The sequence below is a fragment of the Antechinus flavipes genome, chromosome 1 (genome assembly GCF_016432865.1).
Source record: "Antechinus flavipes isolate AdamAnt ecotype Samford, QLD, Australia chromosome 1, AdamAnt_v2, whole genome shotgun sequence".
NCBI lineage: Eukaryota > Metazoa > Chordata > Mammalia > Dasyuromorphia > Dasyuridae > Antechinus > Antechinus flavipes.
Window position 1 is genome coordinate 299,186,743 of NC_067398.1, and position 20,199 is coordinate 299,206,941.

The window sequence follows — 20,199 nt, forward strand, 5'->3', positions numbered from 1 at the left end:
TCAGTTCACAACTCCAACAATGTATTAGTGTGGGACTTGATTTTCAATTCTTTGTCTTCAGATCCAATACTCTTGACACAAAATCAGTCAGCTTTTCTTTATGCCTGTACTATTTGGATACTCTCCCTATTTTATGAGAACCAATTCAAAAAATTTTAAAATGAAGGTAAAATTGCATATTGGGGATTTCTTCCTTTCCAGTTTCCATCTATGATTTTCATATAGGATCTCCATTGTAGCATTTAGATTGTTAAGATTATAAACTATTCTCCAGATCTATCCAGATTTGCATGTTTTCCATAGTTTGGATAATTGGCTTTTTTTTTTTGGTGTGGCATTCAGGGTTGTGACTTGCCCAGGGTCACTCAGCTAATAAGTATCAAGTATCTGATTCTGTTTTTGCAGCCAGATCCTCTTGACTTCAGAGCCAGTGGATAGAGCACAGTGCTAGTACCTAGTTGCCCCATTGTCTTTCAGTATTGTGTATAGTTTTCCATTGCACTAAATCTGCTGCTGGTCATCTCTGTGGAATATTTTATGAATTTTTTTTTTTACTATTCTCAATTCTTCACATTGGTATTTTCATTATTTCCTCCCAATACTTTTAAAAAATATTTTAACTTCCATCTGTGATTTTTAAAAAACTTTTTTCAAGCTTTTACTGGTCTAGTGATTAAAAAAAAAAAGTGTCAATTGGCTTTTAATTTATTTGAATAGTAATTTGTCCATTTGAAGGAGGTCTCTTTTGGAGATCTCATATTATAGTTTGGTCATTTAGTATATTAACTGATTCAATTGCTCTATACTTTTTTTCCCCCGAGGCAATTGGAATTAGTGACTTGCCCAAGGTCACACAGCTAGGGTCTGAGGCACATTTGAACTCAGGTCCTCCTGACTTCAGGGCTGATGCTCTCTACCTATTGGGCCACCTAGTGCCCTCTATTTTAAAAAATTGTACTGGTACTTGACTTTGCTCATTAAAAATGTTGATTTTTGTGTTATTTCAAAACCATTTCTCTTTATTTTTACAGGGTGAGAAGCTTTCTTCCATTTCAACCTCCTATTTCCATTCTGTATTAAGTCCCAAGATGACACATTCCTTTGGTTCTATTTCTCTAATTGGTTTCTGCTTTCTTTCTTTCACTGGTGTCTCTTTTTCTTCCCAATCTCTTAAGATATACACATGTTCCCTAAAACTGTTTTCAGATTTCTTGTTTTCTCGATCTATAGGCTCTGCTTTGTCAATTCACTTACTCCCACATTTTCAACTATTATCTCTGCATAGATGACTCTAAATCTATATTTAAAGCTCTAACTTCAAGTTCTACACCCACATTTCCAAAGATTAAGAGAACATCTTCACCTGGATTTCTCTCATGACACACAAAATATTTTTAAATCTGAACTGCTTTTTCCTTTAACCCCACATCCTTTTCAATAGTAAGACCATTTAGTTTCCTAAATATTTTTGACCCTTATTTTGCTCCTCTCTTTTCTAAAAAGTATCACTTGTCTTATGTTACAACCCTTTTCTTGCACTTGTCTTTTACCCTTTATTCCTACAGTTACCAACTAAGTATATACACTGCCTCAATTAATATAATAGCCTAACAGGTCTTCCAGTCTTCAATCTCTTCCCTCCAATCTATTCCTGATACAACAGGCAGACTAATTTTGTATTCCAATTATTTTATCCACTTTCTATTGCCTTCTGAATAAAGTTTAAATGTTCTATCCAAAATTTTAAATTCTTCCACAATCTATTGTTCCACATGCAAAGATACTTTTTTCAACATTCACTGTTGCAAAATTTGTGTTCCATATTTTTCCCCTTCTCTCTTTTCCTCCCTCCCCTAGACAGCAAGTAATCCAATATAGGTTAAATGTGTGTAATTCTTCTATACATATTTCCACATTTATCATGCAGAAGAAAAATGCGATCAAAAAGCAAACAAAAAAAAAAAAAGGTGAAAATACTATGTTGTGATCCACATTCAGTCCCCACAGACCTCTTTCTGGATGCAGATGGTTCTCTTCATCACAAGTCTACTGAAATTGGCCTGAATCACCTTATTGTTGAAGAGACACAAATCTACCACAGTTGATCATCACATAATAATCTTGTTGCTAGGTACAATGTTCTTTTGGTTCTACTCACTTCACTTAATATCAGTTTATATAAGTCTCTCCAGGCTTTTCTGAAATTCTGCTGATTGTTTTTTATAGAATACCATTCTATTACATTCATACATCATAACTTATTCAGCCATTCCCCAACTGACAGTTTCTTGCCATTACAAAAAGGGCTGTTACAAATATTTTTGTACATGTGGGTCCTTTTGCCTTTTTATTGATCTCTTTAGGACACAGCCTCCCTTGGCATAGGCCAACCTCCACGCCTACTTTCCGGTCCTCTTTTTTGTCTTTGGGCATCCTATCCTCCCCACCAAACTCCCACCTATTGTGTATATGCAGAGTTTGATAGCTCTTTGGGGAAAAGTTCCAAATTGCTCTCCAGAATGACTGGATCAGTTCACAAGTCCACCAACTATAAGGGCTGAAACTCTTGAGTCGATTCACTGAGGTCAGACAACCAAGCACTTAAGGTTAATTACCAGTTGGACAATATAAGCATATGCTTGGAAAATGGCCCTTCCCACTATCCTGTGCTGGCTCTATAATTGGTGTATACAGAGAATTATAGGAGGGACTAGGGGATGGAGTAAGACTAGCCAGGATCACTTTGGCGGTAGACGAAGAAGAAGGAGGTTGAGGAGATTCTGCGTCCATCCAATTCACTTCTACCTTTAAAGACCAAGGACTTTTGCTTATCCTGACTCCGGCTGATTCTAAGATATCCAGGGTATATACTGCAACATATTTAACATATATAGGACTGCTTGCCATCCTGGGGGGGGGGGGAGGAAGGAGGGAGGGGAAAAAACGAAACATAAGTGATTGCAAGGGATAATGTCGTGTAAAAATTATCCTGGCATGGATTCTGTCAATACAAAGTTATTATTAAATAAAATAAAATTAACTAAGATATCCAGGGTGCTAACTTGGTCTTCACAATCAACAATGTATTTACACTCTTTTTATGAATTTAATCATCAACAAATTATTTCAAAATACACAGAACTACTGTGTGATATTGGTCGAGTTACTTAAATTCTTAAGTCCTCAATTTCTTTATCTGTGGAAGGAGAGAGTTCACCTTTCCTGAGGCCTTTAGATTAATCTTGGTACTCATCTCTTGGTAAGAGGTAATAAATCTAAAATACAGGAGACATGCATTTTTAAACATAGCCAATGAAGAAATTTCTTTTAATTGCCTATGAATATTTGCTGTTAAGGGTTTCTGTTTTTCTTATTTTATTGGGAGAAAGACAATGCTTAATTAAAAAGAATAGATTTTAAAATAAGGTTAGACTAGGTATGTTCCAGCTCTAAAACTTTGATTTTTGATAGACAAATATCTTTCCAATAGAAAAAAACAATTATCTTTCCAATAGGTAAAAAACAATCTCAGTAGAACCCTTCTTTAGAAGCAGATTAAATTGAAAAACTGATCATATTTGATAGCCCATGCTTCATTTAGTACTCTACTGAGAGAAGGATGTAGTTTCTCATTGGTCTTCTAGAATCAAAACTGATTCTGTAGATCTCTAGTTTTTCCCTCTGTTTATTATGGCTATTTTGTATATTTATTTTATCTTCTGCTTTCTTTACTCTCCAACAGTTTACACAAGTTTCTCTGGATTTCACATTTTCATTGTTTTGTATAGTTACACAGTCATACACACACATACACACATATATATGGTATAATTTTTATATGTAGAGAGAATATAGAATTTCTCTATATGAAATTATGAAAAACTGATATACCCTCTTCCCACCAAAATACACACATACACACAAACGCACACATTCATAATATACTGTTACTTTCATGAAGGAATAGATCTTGTATCCATCTTGGGATCTATACATACCTATACCTGCCTTTATTTTTTTTTAATCAACCTGGTTCCCATAAATAAGTATTGTGTTAAATAGTGGAGACACAAACAAAATTGAAATAGTTCTCTGTCTGTTTAGGTGCCAGTGAAGGATACACCTATAGAGGATTAAAATTTTAAAAAAATTATATATTAGGGGAAGACACCATGATTGTAAACCAAAGGGCAATAAACTGTCTCACTTTCTAGTAGCAAAGGTAGTGTTTATTTCACTATTGTTCCTATAGTAAAAGGGAGTGGAGAAACAATGGTCATGCTTGTTAGACCCTAGTTATCTGATGAATCAATATAACAATATTGATTGAACAATATAAGCATTTTGCTTACAGGTCTTTATTTAATAGAGCCACCAAAATAGACACACCCTCTTTAATCTCTTGCCCTGGCTATTATAATAGCTTGCTAATTGTACCTCCCCCAGAAAATTCTCCCTCTATCCTGTTATTAGATATTCCTAAAGTCCATGCTGCTTTTCTGTTCAAAACTCTTGTGGTAGTCCTCTATTTTCTCTTAATATCTTCTTTTCTTACTCTCATTTAAAGTCCTGTGAAAAGTAGCTTTCGAATACTTTTTTTCACACTCATTTGACATTATACCCTTTCATTCACTCTACTTTCCAGTCAAACTAACACACTGGACAAGCTGGAATTTGAAGACACAGCCTTCCTTGGCACAGGCCAATCTTCATGCCCTCCTTTCCCTTCCTCTTTTTTGCCTTTGGGCATCCTATTTCCTCCCCCCCCAATCCTCCTCCCTCTCCCTCCCTCCCCCAATCAAATTCTGGTCAGGAGCCACCTCTACAGACTAGGAATTACTTTGTATTTACTCTGCATATATCTATATAGAGATATATATGTTTATATCTCTATATAGATATATACACACACACACATATATTTAGTATCATGTACTTATTTCTCCTCAGAACCTTGTAAATTCCTCTAGGGCATAAACCGTTTCTTTTTTATTTCTTTTTGTCTTTGTGTTGTAGGGCGTACCAGCTCGTACCAGTTCACCTAGGCTTTTTGTAGAGGTTGGTTCAATGAATCGATGAACAAATATTTAGCTCCCAATATGAAAGAATGGCTGTTGTTACAACTGAGGAAATCGAGAATAGTACGTGGAAGACTGTGGATTGGCACTCACATCTCTTCTGATTCGAAATCTTTAACACTTTCCCCACTATCCCGCTCCGGGATCTCCGGCAGCTGGGTTTCCAAGTCTCTGAACCCTCATTCCATATAACCTGTGTTACAGGTTATTTGTATTTACGGTTCTTTTCCCTTCCCCCTCTGGATCCCTCTGCGCGAACACAAGCCTTAAACGCAAAACGCCGGTAGAAGTGGCTGGAGATAGGGGAGAGGGAGATGGTAAAGGGTTAGGTTTCCCTTACCGGCCTGGCCCTTCTCCGCCAGGCCGCCGTACGATGGCGTACGTGGGGCCAGAGACCACAACATGGCGGCAGCGCCTCTCCAGGGCCTAGTTCCCTCGGTTCCCGTCGTCGTCCTTTCAGCCAATGAGGAGGCGTCTCGGTTGGCGGGAAGCGGCCTCCTACCGCCAGGGGGCGTCTTGGCAGGGAAGCCAAAGGAGAGGATTCGTAGTCGCCGCCGCTACCGCCGCTGCTGTTGGGGTGGGAGCCTCTAGAGAAGACACCTAAGCGCCCTGCAGCGCTACACCCGATCCTTCGCGGTCTCGGTCTCCTGCTTCATCCCTGGACCGGCTCGCTCGAACGCAGCAGGTACTACACCTCGGCTGTGGCTCTTGGGATAAGGGGGAAGAGAAGCGGACGGGGACGGCCTATACCCTTTCCCAGAGACCCCTCTTTCTACGGGGACCTCCGCCCCCACCACGCCTTTTAGGCCGGGGCCGGCGTCTCCGATACTCCGCTAGGCTACGGTCCCGCCGTCCCTCCCCCAACCCGGCCGCTCCCCGGCTCCCGCTGGCGAGCACCCGCTGATAGCTGTTTACCACCGCCCCTTCCCCCTCTCCGACCCTTTCCCCGCCCCAGTCTCGAGCTGCGGTGGGCACGCGAGCGCAGTAGGAGGTGGGAGCCAGGAGCCGGGAGCCGGCGACCCGTGGCTTTGGTTCTTATTTATTAAATGCTAGCTACGGTCGAGGAGGGGGATTACAAAGAAAGAGACGCCTCGGGCCCTGCTCCTTAAGCAGCTTTTGAGATTGATTGTGTGTGTGTGGGGGGGGCGCTGTGGGGGGCGGCTTGTGCTTACCTCTGAGTGTCTCCCGGGAAAGTGTGTGACTGGCTAGGTGTAAAGAAGAAGGAGCTGTGAGAAATTGGGAGGAGCCAAAAATAAAGTTTAAGTCAAGTTAACCAACATTTATCAAGCACCTACAGTGTGCCTGACACTGCTAAGCGTTTAGAGATACAAAGAAAGTAGGGAAAGCACGGCCCCTGTTCTTAGGGACCCCACTGTTGGGGTGGGGATGGGGAAGGAGATGGGGACTGGCCGTAGGCTGAGAGGAGTAACACGAGGATCTAATTTATAAAAGAGATAGAGGATAAATATATTGGAGATCTTTTTTAGCGGATCTTGAAGGGCCTTGAGGAGAGGAATGTAGTCCAGTTGCATCTTGAAGGAAGGGAGAGGGGACTGTGATCTGGGAAGGAGGATTATCTGCTTGATGTAAAGGATTGCAAAAGGAAGAGGTTAAAGTCGGGACTATTGCAGGGAGATGGGTTGAGAAGTAATCAACAAGCGTTTATTAATCGTTCTCTTTGTGCCTGATTCTGGGAAAGAGACAGAAATAAAAATCGGTTCTTAAAGTTCTTATTCTGTGGGGATAGAACCACAATTTATACATTGATAAGTATCAAATGCACACGGAACAAATGGAAGGTAGCGCTAATACTTGGAGGGGCTTCATATTTACATTAAATATGTTACTTATATGTATACGTTACACATTCATTTCTGTGTTCCCCTCCTACTAATGTGGCATACACACAAAACCAAGTGATTCTAAGAAGTGCAAGTTCGGTAGAATAATAAAGGATTGTTTGTATGGAAGTGGAAAGGAAGGGTAGAGATGGAGAAATAATTGTCTGGAATATTCAATAGAACTGAGAACTCTCTTGCATATATATAAGGGTGAGGACTCTCCCCAGTTTCCTCTTGAGCCAGGAGAACCTGTTTTTGAATTTGGATTAATCCACCTCATACTTCCCCTTTCCTCTCTTCCCTCTTCACTTTTGATTTAAGAAGTCATTTGCAACCGACCAAACATCACGGGTTTATGCACTTTCTAGCTGGAAGGGGACTTACAGAGTCATCATTTATCTCAAGCCCCTCCTTTTACATAGGAAGAGGAAAAAACAGATCTAAACAAGTATTTGTCTAGTGTCACACAAGTGACTGAGATGTGATTTGAACTCATTTTCTCCGACTCCACAACTAGGATCTCATAATACCAGATTGAAATAGAGCTGCACATTCACAGGGAGAGAGGTAGGAAAGGAAAAGAGTAAAGGGTTGGGGTTAGGAAGGTCCTAGAAAGGTTAAGGTGCTGTCTAGACAAAAGTGACATTTTTGTAGATTTTGAGACCTTTTAACTCTGATTTATCTTTAATTGTGATAATCATATTTGTTAAACTTAAAAATTTTAGGCCTTGTTCCTTTAGTTTTTTTTTTTTTTTAATTGTTTTTTACTAGCTTGACTAATCTGACTATATTGGTTTCCAAAAGGTGTGCTGGAGTTTTTTTACTATTTGTTTTGTGACACCTTTCTGATTTTTCATTTAGGATTTACCTTTCTAGAACTAGTGGCTACTGTCCTTACTTATTTGAGACTTTTTAGGTTTTACATGTTGTGACAACTAAAGTTTTCCTGACCTGCATTTAGTTATAGACAATTAGTTCTATATTTTGGAAAGGCCACTCAAGGGAAATATCAAAGTTGTTACATCTAGTAAATTACTAGATGTGAAATTGAAGATGGGTTCAAAGAGATTTTGTCATTAGCTTAGTGAACAAATTGATCTTTTAAATCTACGGTTTATTTATTTGTCAAATTTCTATTTATTTTGTCATGGAGAACACATAGTATTTATAAAGAAACATATATATATATAACTTAACTTATTAAATAATAAAGTCTGCTATGATTAATGTTAAGACTAGCCTTGAATAGTCTGATCAGTAATTGAGGTTCTAAATCCTCTTCCTAAAGACTTTCAGCCTGTAGATGATAGATGATCTGAATATGGGTTCCCAACTTGATCCCTTTTACTTATGCATTTCTATTTTTGTCTGAAAACAAGAAAGATAGGTATTAAGTCAAATTTTGTGAATTAGGTTTAAAAACCCTATTTACTATGAAATTTTAAAAATAAAATATCATTCTTGACTTTCCATTTTGGTCTGTTTTATGAACAAAAATGTGTTTTAAGACAAGATATTACAAAATAATATTGACAAAACAGCAAGTTGTCCAGTTCAATTTTTTTTTTTTTCTATATGGATTGTTGGGAAAATTTCTTTTGGGTGGTTTTGGATTTCATTGAGGAAGTCAAAAGTATTCTTTATGTCAAAATCTTTCTAAGAATGGTCTGTGTCTAAATCAAGGATATATAGTGGAAAAGGTACTGAATTTGGAGTCAACACATTGATTCAAATACTTGTCTTTGCCACTCACTAGTTATATGACCTTGGACAAGTCATAGCCTCTCAGGGCCTCACTTTTTTCATCAGTAAAATGAGGTATCCATCTATTTGTGTTTGCAGTTCATCCTTAAAGATGAAGTTCTTAATGCAGGGTATTAAATATTTTAATCTGCTGAAAAGGTCAAATTGAGTGGATTTTATACAGGTGAATTTTTTCTTTATGAAAAGAGAATAAGATAGTTGTTTTTTAAAAACATGTCCACTTATTTTTGAAGTCCTTCCAGAAAGAAAATTGTTTTATGCTTTAGTCTAGAAAAATCAAACAGGCCAGGAAATGAGTGATCACATTTCCACCCTCCTTTATTCATATTGATAGCTGTAGGCTTAGTTCAAAGTTCTCAGAAGTGACTCATATTTATTCTCATAATACCTTTCATTATTAAAAAAAAACAAAAAACAGAAAAAGATTACAAAAGAAATTTGGTGTCCATACAAGAAAGATGGAAAATTATGCAGTCCTTTGTTTCCTATATCGAAAAATAACTTTTTTTAGTTGTGTTTTTTTTTTTTTTTTTTTTTTTAATCCTGGATATAATTGAGCTTCCATGTTTTGAGAAATAAAATGAAATCTGACTTAAGGTATTATATAGTATTTTTGTCAATGATTTAAAAATCATCTATAACATTTTTGAATCTTTATGATGGCATGATTATTGGATGGAGATCATGTCACCTTTGAAGCATACTTGATGTGTTCCTCAGCAAATCACTTAACTTCTCCTTAAGTTGCTGATTTGCATTGATAGAAAGAATTTGCATTTTGGGGAGTTTCCTATGCCAGTGAAGTCATAGGTTTAAGCCCCAGTCCTAAGTGCTTATAAATCACTTTTTCTGAACAGTCTTACTCAAAAGAAAGGGGTGAGAAGGGAAGAAAGGAAACCACACTCAGTATCTGTTAGTATCTTGAATTGTGGCAAACCAAAACATTTCTGTGTGATGTCATTGTATTGCTACAAAACCTGCTTTGTAGTCTCAGTTTTTTTTTTCCTTTTAAAGGTTACATTATATCCCAAAAATACTTTGAAAGTGTTACTAAACTTGCCCAGAGTTGCAAAGCTTAGTGCTGCAAACTATTGAAATTTTTTTTCTTTGCATTTTCTTAATGCTTTATTTTAAAAATATACAACTTAAGACTTGACTGTAGAAAAATGTGTATAAAGAAGTAAAATTTACATTAAGCTTCATTTTTTTTTCTCACTTGGAGCTGATGAGTACTTTTTTTTTTTTTTATCAAGTAGTAGATTAAATTTCATATTGCCCTCAAACCTTACATTAAGCAGTGTAGTGCTCATTGTACTGTTACCTTCTTTCTTAGTAAGACTTTTTTATATTTTGGCGTTTCTTAATTAAATATCACTGGATAGAATCAGAGAGAGTCAGGCTTTTATATTGACTCTTGCTATGCAGATTGTGTAGTGGAAAGATCATTGATTTGGAGCCAGAGGATCTTCCTTCAGATTTTTAACTGTTAATTAATGTATGACCTTGGGCAGGTCACTTAATTTCTCTGAGATTCAGTTGCTTCATTTGTAAAGTGAAAAGTAAGTTAGATGAGCTTTTAAATCCTTTTAATCTGTAATGCTATTGCATATAGTGAACAGTATTTGTTGCTTTTAGGTGATAGTCCAATTCTTTAGTCTGAAATTTAAGTCCCTTTATAATTTAACAATGGCTTACTTTCTCAGCCTTCACTTTTCACCACCATCCTACCTGAACTTTTCATACAACCAAGTTTATCTAGCTACTTTTGCTTGATGTATTTCACTTTTATCTTTCCACCTTTGTTCTTTCTTCTAACAGTTCTCTTTAGCTTATTGAAATTGGCTGTCCTTTGAGGCTCAGCTCAGCTGTCACCTTGTTGAAGGTGATCCTGATTAGCCCAAGTCAGAAATGATGTTATTGTTGGAAATACTTAAATTATTGCTAATTCTTCATATAGGTGACTATTTGTTTGACATTTAATTGCTCCTGTTGGGGAGGGATGAAATTCATTATAGCAAAACTTTAGTGTTTTCTCATTATTTATTGATTCATGTACAAACTTAGAATTATTGCCTTCAAACTGTGTCCTACTATAGGTTTGATCCCAATACCTATTAATTCTCTTCATGTCATGAGTGGGGTTAAGGGGTAGGGAGTCTGGGACTTAATTTTTAGGTTTCTCAGCCTTTGCACAAGCTATTCCTTGCATAAAATATTCTGCCCTTTGCCTTCTCTTCAACTCACAGGAAAGTTTTTCTGATCAACCCTGCTGTGCTTATCTGACTATTATTTTCTCCCTGAAATTGCCCTCCCTAATACCTGTAAGTACTATACTAATAAGTTGCTGACTTAGAGCTGGATCAAACCTCTACTGTTATTTGATCAAATTTCCTTTATTTAAAAACAATAATAACAAAAAACAACTCCAAAACAAAACCTGACATAGAAATGTGGGAGATAGCTATATGAACTGAAGCAAAGTGAAGTAAGCAGAACAAGGAAGCAATATATATGACTCCAGCTATGTAAGGGGGAAGAACAATACAAATTCAAAATGAACACTGTTAATGTAATGACTAACCTTGACAGTGAAGAAAAGTGAAGTGTAAATGTCTCTTCTTCACTTCTTTGCAAAGTTGAGGGATTGCAGGTTGTATACAGAATTGATTGGAATTAATTGACATCAGTTTTGCTAATTTTTTCCCCTTTCTATTCTTTACCCCTCCCTCCATTGGTGGGGGAATATATTCAGAAATGAAGATGTTATAAAAACAAGATTTCAATTTTTTTAATGGCCAAAAAAAAAAGATCTGCAGAAGTGACTTTTCCTAAGCTCATACAAGAAATCAGAGCTGGAATTTGAAACCAAGTCTTTTGATCATACACATACACATTCCATTCTATTATGCTTCTAAAAAGAAGTATTTTTGATATTTTTTTAATTCAATAGTATCTTGTATCTCTCTTTTCCCCCCATTTCTCTCTCTTCTAGACATCCATAATAGGGGAAGAATATGATCCATCTCATATGATGGAGAATGATCTTTTTGAGAAAGGAAAAAAAGTCAGCACAACCAATTGAAAACCATTGAAAAAATACAAAACCATATATAGTGTGTAACACTGGATCTTCCACCTCCACCAAGTGTTAAATTGAGAGTATTCTCTCATATCTCTTCATTTGAGTTCTACTTTATCTTTATAATCTGTTACATTCACTTTTGTCTTGGCAAGTTGTTTTTTCCTTTTACATTGTTGTAATTACTGTGTATGTTTTCTTGGATCTGCTTATTTCACTCTTCATCAGTTCATATAAATCTTTCCATGTTTCTCTATATTCATTACACATCATTTCTTATAGCACAGTAATGTTCCATTACATTTATGTACCACAATTTATTTAGCCAGTCCCCAATTGATGAGCATTTACTTTATTTTCAGTTCTTAGGTACAAAAAGTGCTGCTTATAAACATTTTGAAGTATATAAGGGGGTATTTTTTTCTTTTATTAGTGGCTTCCTGGGTACATAATGAAAATGAAGCCTTTTATTCAAAGAGTATAGATATTTTAGTCACTTTATTTGCATAATTCCAAATCAACTTTCCAAAATGGTTGGACCACTTCACATAGGAAATCAGAGCTGGAATTTGAACCAAATTTTCTTGACTCTACATGCAATAGTCATTCCTTTTATTATATTGATGTTTGATTATGTTCAGTTGTAAAGAAGTTATTTTTGTCTCTTTTAACACGTGCTTCCAATACTTACTGCATTTTTGTATCTCGTGTAGATTCATTAAATACTTGCATGACTGACATAAAAAGTGATAATTCTGTAAAAAGACAATATAATTCATAATATAAAAATTCCCTAAATAATTCAGTAATTGGTTTAAATTATAAATGATTCAAGTGTTCTTAATTAGAATAATAAGTAATGCCTTTTGGGAGTTGGAATTTTCAAAGATGCATTTTTCTTTTAAAAAAAAAAAAGGGATCTCATTAGTTCTTCTAATTTCTTCTCTACTCACCTGAGATATGATTTTATTTCCCCTAAAAAACTTTGGATTATCTAAAAAAAGAAGTATAATTTCCAGATTTGGTAGCTTTTCTGTGAAAATTCATTGGCTTACGATTAAATTACTTACTTTATTTTGTGGGAGTTCATTTTTAGGTTTTTCATATTTGCTTTGGCAATGAACTGATTTCTCAGTGTTTGGAGAATCCCCTTATGATTTAAGGGGCTGTAAGAGTTATTTTAAATTTAGACAATTTTATCACTTATCCCAAATGACTACTACTATTCCTCTTTACATGTTGTCTTTCTGCCGCTAATGAAGTTAGTTCTTAAATAAATAACATTTATTGACAATTGTTTTACACAGCAGACACTCTTGACTCTAATAAGCCCCTTCACAAAGTCCTTTTTTTGAGAAAAAAGATTATTAACTGAGAAAAGGAGTGTAACCTTTAATTTTTACAATTATGATTAATACTAATATTTGACCAGTATTTCATATTTACCATCTTTTCATATTGGCTGAGTCTTTTTCTAACCTGCCAAAAAACCCTATTCCTTTTCCTCACTGGATATTGTGCTTCTCCATATAATACATTGGTTGTTGATATTTAAGTATTTGTATTGATTTCTTTTTTTTCCCCATATTGTTTCACTCATGTATTGTTTATTTGGCTGTGCTTTCTTCTCTTGCATTATTTCATGTGAGCTTCCCATGTTTCTCTGAATTAGTCAGTTCTTTAAATGTGATAGTAGTATAATGCATTGATATTGTATAATTGGTGTCCTATTAAAGATCTTTCTTTAAACTTTTTTCTACATCATTAAATCATGTTAGATCAATTCAACAGATGTTTATTAAGTACCTACTTTTTACAGAATTTTGAGATTAGGGAGGACAGTAGGGTTTGCAAAGATTAAATGTTTCAAAATGCTGCCATGTAGATCATAATCAAATAGGGGAAATACTCATGTTATAATAAAGTGCTGTATGGTCCTTTGGATGGACTATATCCCTGAAATGATCCCTTTGAAAGAAGAAAAATACATAAATAAAAATAAAAGAATAACATTGTACATAGATTGCACTCTGGTTTTATATGAGCCAAATTTTAGGGAAGTTCCGTCTGTATTCATACCAATACAATCAATGTATTATAACCCAGAATGTATCTTAAGTGTAGACTCTGATTTTATTAGAAAACACTATAGTATCTTTGTAGTATACAAAACATTGTAGTATCCTTGAATGTGGCTGTGGCATGATAGGAAAATGTATCTAGAGTTCTACCTCAAAAAGACAGCATCGTACTTCTCTAACTCTTTCAATAGGAATTGCCTTCCTCACATTCAAGGCAATGGGAATTCAGACTCCCTTCTGCTTTAACTGATAATGATTTCTGTGCTTTAGGGCAGTAGTTCTTAAACTTTCTGTTCTCAGTAGCTTTATACTATTAAAATTATTAAGAATCCAAAGAGGTTTTTGTTTATATGAGTTATAGTTATAAGTGTTTGCCATTTTAAAAATAAAAATTGATTTTGGATCTATAGATTTTCTGAAAGGATTTTAGGATTTTGTAGACTTTTTTTTTAATAATAGCTTTTGTTTTTCAAAATACATGCAAAGATAGTTTTCAACATTTACCCTTGCAAAATCTTTTGTTCCATATTTTCTCTCCTTCTTCCTCCTTTCCTCCCTCCCTTGATAGCAAGTAATCCATAGATTAAACATGTGCAATTCTTCTAAACATATTTCCACATTTATCATGCTGCACAAGAAAAATCAGATCAAAAAGAAAAAAAAAAACAACAAAGCAAATGACAACAATAAAAAAAGTAAAATACTATGTTGTGATCCACATTCAGTCCCTATAGTCCATAGTCCTCTCTCTGGATACAGGTATCTTAGACACAATTTTCTTATCTGAAAAATGAGAGTGTTAGACTAGATCAACATTTTTCAAATTCTCCATAGAAAACTGTAGTTTTTGTAAACTAATAATAACATTTGTATTCAATTTTAAAGTTTAGAAATTCTTTAAATTATCTTATTCAGTTCTTACAAATAGCTCTGTGAGACAGGTACTAGTCTTATCCTCATTTCATACATAAGAAAACTGCAGCTGAGAGTTTGTCTGAAGCCACATAACTAATAAGTTTATAAAGTACAGGATTAGAACTTGGATCATGTTGATTCCAAACCCAGGACTCAACCATAACAACTAGCTGCTTCCCAAAGAGATGTATTACAATAGATGAGCACAAACACAAAACCATAATTTGTTTGTTTTTGTTGTCTGAGTTGCTTCACAGAATATATGTGTTCACATAGGAGACACAGAATTTGTGAAAGACATGATGCAGAAAAACAGGGCAAACAAGAGACTCTCTGATTCAGTTAATGGCTGTCAGTGTCAGAACCTACTCAGCAAAATTATATTTAACACCTGCTTGAACCTTATGGCTTGAACCACTTTTCTCTTACTTTCCCAAGACTCTCTCCCTTTGTCTTTAATAACTGCCTAGAGATTACCATGATTTTCTAGATTGCATATCTAAGAGCAATCAAATTAAAAGAAGGCTATCCTAATTAGATTCTATGAAGACTTTTTTTAAAATTTAAAAAATATATTTTTATCATAGCTTTTTATTTATAAGATATATGCATGGTAATTTTTCAGCATTGACAATTGGAAAACCTTTTGTTACAATTTTCCCCCTCCTTTCCCCCATCCCCTCCCCTAGATGGCAGGTTGACCAATACATGTTATATATATTAAAATACAATATATGTATACATGTCCATACAGTTATTTTGCTCTACAAAAATAATCAGACTTTGAAATATGTACAATTAACCTGTGAAGGAAATAAAAAATGAAGGCAGACAAAAATAGAGGATTGGGAATTCTATGTAGTTGTTCATCTCCCAGATTTCTTTCGCTGGGTATAGCTAGTTCAATTCATTACTGCTCTATTGGAAATGATTTGGTTCATCTCATTGTTGAAGAGGGCCACATCCATCAGAATTGATCATCATATAGTATTGTTGTTGAAGTATATAATGATCTCTTGGTTCTGTTCGTTTCACTCAGCATCAGTTCATGTTAAATCTCTCCAGGCCTTTTTGAAATCATCCTGTTGGTCATTTTTTACAGAACAATAATGTTCCATAACATTCATATACCACAATTTATCCAGCCATTTTCCAGTTGATGTGCATCTACTCAGTTTCCAATTTCTGGCCACTACAAAGAGGGCTGCCACAAACATTTTTGCACATACAGGTCCCTTTCCTTTCTTTAAGATCTGTTTGGGATATAAATCCCAGTAGTAGTACTGCTGGATCAAAGGGTATGCATTTGGGCATAGTTCCAAATTGTTCTCCAGCATCCAGTTGGTGGGTGTATTCGCAATTCCACCAACAATGTATCAGTGTCCCAGTTTTCCCACATCCCCTCCAACATTCCGCATTATCTTTCCCTGTCATTCTAGTCAATTTGACAGGTGTGTACTGGTATCTCAGAGTTGTTTTAATTTACACTTCCCTGATTAATAATGACTTGGAGCATTTTTTCATATGGCTAGAAATAGTTCTATGAAGACTTTTTATGAATTAAGTCAATGATTTTGGAAGGTTCTTCCTAGAGGTTTGGTAGGAATTTTTGCCCTGCTGATCATTTCTTATAGAACAGTAACATTCCATAACATTCATATACCATAACTTATAACTTATTCAGCCATTCTGCAACTGATGGGTATCCACTCAGTTTCTGGACCATATTTTGAGGACCACTGTGTTAGAGCAGAAGGAACTGAAGCAGAATTGGGACAAAGGTAGAGAATGTGTAGAGAGACATGACAATGAGTCATTAAGATGAAGATTTGTACCTATGACTAGTATAACTGTCTAGGGACATAATTCAGTTCCCGGATTGACCTTGAAGTTTCATTATTATTATTATTTTTAATATTTTATTTTATAATAACTTTATATTGACAGAATCCATGCCAGGGTAATTTTTTTTTACAACATTATCCCTTGCACTCGCTTCTGTTCTGATTTTCCCCCTCCCTCCTTTCACCCCCCCCCCCAAGATGGCAAGCAGTCCTATATATGTTAAATATGTTGCAGTATATCCTAGATACAATATATGTGTGCAGAACCGAGCAGTTCTCTTGTTGCACAGGGAGAATTGGATTCAGAAGGTAAAAAACAACTCGGAAAGAAAAACAAAAATGCAGATAGTTCACATTCGTTTCCCAGTGTTCTTTCTTTGGGTGTAACTGCTTCTGTCCATCATTTATCAATTGATATTGAGTCTTTGTCAAAGAAATCCACTTCCATCAGAATACATCCTCATATAATATCGTTGTTGAAGTGTAAAATGATCTCCTGGTTCTGCTCATTTCACTTAGCATCAGTTCATGTAAGTCTCTCTAAGCCTCTCTGTATTCATCCTGCTGGTCATTTCTTACAGAACACATTATTTCTTGTCTTTTTAAGCCCTATTCCCTACTTCTGGTTAGGGTATTTTTTTTTTAAGAATAATTTTATTTGTAGTAATTTCTCCCTACTTCTCCTTGAAGCTATCGTCCTTAATTAGCTACAATCAATAATGCCTATAGGAAGTTGGAATTTTCAAAGATCCTTTTTTTCTTTAAAAAAAAATTAGGGATCTCATTTCTCATTTCTTTTCTAGTCACCTGAGGTATGATTTTATTTCCCCTTAAAAACTTTGGAATATCTAAAAAAGAGGTAGAATATGCATATTTGCTTGAACATCTCTCATTTGACAATCTTTTAGATTTTTTTTTTAACATTCTTTCTAAATTAAATTGTAAGATGTCTCCCTTCCTCCTCTCCCCCACCCACTGAGAAGGCAAGCAAAATGAAATCACTTAATTTTACATGTGAAATCATACAAAACATTTCCATATTAGCTATATTTTTAAAAAGAAAAATAGAGAAAGCTATACTTTGATTTGCACTCAGAACATTTCTTATTTTGGGGGAGAGTGAGTTCTCTATCTCACTCTAGAAGAATAGTGAAGAGTCACAGCTTTGATCCCAGTGTTATGTTATGAAAGTTTTAACCTGATGCATTTTTCTGACCTTCAATGCTTTACCCTTAAAACAGTATGGTAACTCTCCCTCACTTCCTTTTCTTCTGCCATATTAATGCTAATTTAGTATGACCTCCAATTGACTTTAGCTCTTCTGAAATACATTCAAGTGACCCACCATTCTAACCTCCTCCATTAATAGGAAATTACAGGTATGTACTATCACATCAACATCCATCAGATTACTTTTAAAGGTTATTGGTGTTTTAAGTACAAGATTATTAAGCTAAGTGTTGGAATTTCTTTTTAAAAAGATTTTTATTTATATCTTTCTTATATTGCCTAGATTCTCCTATATCCTTTCCTCTCTCCCCACTGAGAGAGGAATTTTTTTTAAAAAGGATGAATAGGTAAAACAAATCAGAACAAATCAATACATATTCTGAGTTTTTACTTTATACCTCTCAGATTAGTTAATTAATTAGTTAAGATAATGATAAATGTTGGAGGGAATATGAGCAATTTTATTTTATTATTATATTCTATGTAATTTCATATTCTATGTAATGTTTTATACTATATAATGCATAGTATTGGGGGATGGGGGAGTATTGGTACTTTTAATGTAGTTTTCGCTTGTGAACAACTTTTTATGTTCAAGATATGAGAGACATGACTAGATAACAGTTGATCTGAAAAAGCATCTGGGGATTAGCAGATTATATTCTTAATGTGACAGGTGTGACAAATTAAGGCACTCTATACATTAAAAGAGAAACACTTTCTCATACCACATTTAGAGAATTGAATTCAGCATCACATTTTTTTTTTTTTAAATTTGGGTGATTTTTTTTTTTTTAATTCTCCTTTGCAAAATCCTGTGTTCCATATTTTTCTCCTTCCTCATTCCGTAAACAGCAAGTAAACATGTTAAACATGTGTAATTCTTAAACATTTCCACATTTATCATGCTACAGAAGAAAAATCAGATCAAAAAGGAAAAAAAACGAGGCAGACACATACACACACACACACACACACACACACACCCCCAAGCAAGCAAGCAAACAACAAAAAAGGTGAAAATACTATGTTGTAATCCATAGTCAGTCCCTATTGTCCTCTCTTTAGATGCAGATGGCATTTTCCATCCTAAGTCTATTGAAATTGCCTTCAGTCATCTCATTGTTGAAAAAAACCAAGTTCTTTACAATTGATCAAGACATAGTCTTATTGCTGTGTAGTGTTCCCTTGATTCTGCTCTCTTCACTTAGCATCAGTTCATGTAAGTCTTTCTAGGCTTTTTTGACATCAGCCTGTTCATAATTTCTTATAGAACAATAATATTCCATTGCCACCATATGTTATGGGCCAGAACTCTGAACTTAAAACAAAGGATTCTTACAAGGTACTAAGTCAGTGGAATTGATAGAGACAATAGTTATCTAATTTAGCATGGTTCAATATGATTGATTTAATCCTACAAGGAGATGTTATGGGCCAGAACTGGAAACAAGGCACTAAGTAGAATTGAAGAGAGAGTGGTTTAATTTAGTTTAGCATTGATTTAATTCTACAACAAATAATGGTTTCCTAGTGATATAATGATTGGTGTATACTCAGTGTGGAACATATAAGTTAGAAGCGCTCAGGGCCAGGAGAAACAAGCGCACTAGAAGCTCTTGGAAACTGAGACAGATTCATTCCATCGTCCACCTTTGTGGTGGCTGCAGGCTGAAGCACAAACCATTGGAGTTGGGGAGATTCAGAAGCCAGAGAAGGCAGGTGGGAGCTCAAGCTCTTGGAACCAAGAAGAAAGATAGACCTCCAGAAAAACTAGCCGTGCTCCAAATGAAGGAGACAATAAAAGATTTGGACTTTAACCCCTGGTTACTCATGTGGTGATTACTGAACTGAAATGAAGGCTTCTCCAGAGACCCCAAGAAACCCTCAACAGAGAACATTACATTTTAAAGAGAATATTACAACCATATACCATAATTTATTTAGCCATTCCTCAATTGATGGGTATCCACTCATTTTCCAATTCCTCGCCACTACAAAAGAATTCTGCTACAAGTGTTTTTGCACATGTAGGTCCTTTCCTCTCATTTATGATCTTTGGGATACAGGCCAGTAGATTCTGATCCACACTGCTGGATCAAATGGTGTGCATAGTTTGATAGCCCTTTGGCTATAGTTATAAATTGTTCTACAGAATGGTTGAATCAGTTCATAACTCCATCAACAAGACATTAGTGTTCTAGTTTTCCAATATCCTCTCCAACAATTATCCTTCTTTTTTCCTGTCATCTTAACTAATCCGAGTAGTATGAAGTGTAGTACCTCAGAGTTTGCTTAATTTGCATTTCTCCAGTCACTAGTGATTTAAAGTGTTTTTTCATATGACCCTTGCAAAAACTTCTGTTC

At 35.4% G+C, this 20,199-nt stretch overlaps 1 protein-coding gene across 1 annotated transcript in view; it reads left to right on the forward strand.

The window, feature by feature from the left end:
• Positions 1 to 2,891: 2,891 nt before the first annotated feature.
• ZC3H7A (zinc finger CCCH-type containing 7A) overlaps positions 2,892 to 20,199 on the forward strand; it is a 62,987-nt gene continuing 45,679 nt past the window's right edge. The window contains exon 1 of the mRNA XM_051963185.1: positions 2,892 to 5,763. The gene's annotated coding sequence lies outside the window, so the exon portion shown is untranslated. The remainder of the gene's footprint in view (positions 5,764 to 20,199) is intronic.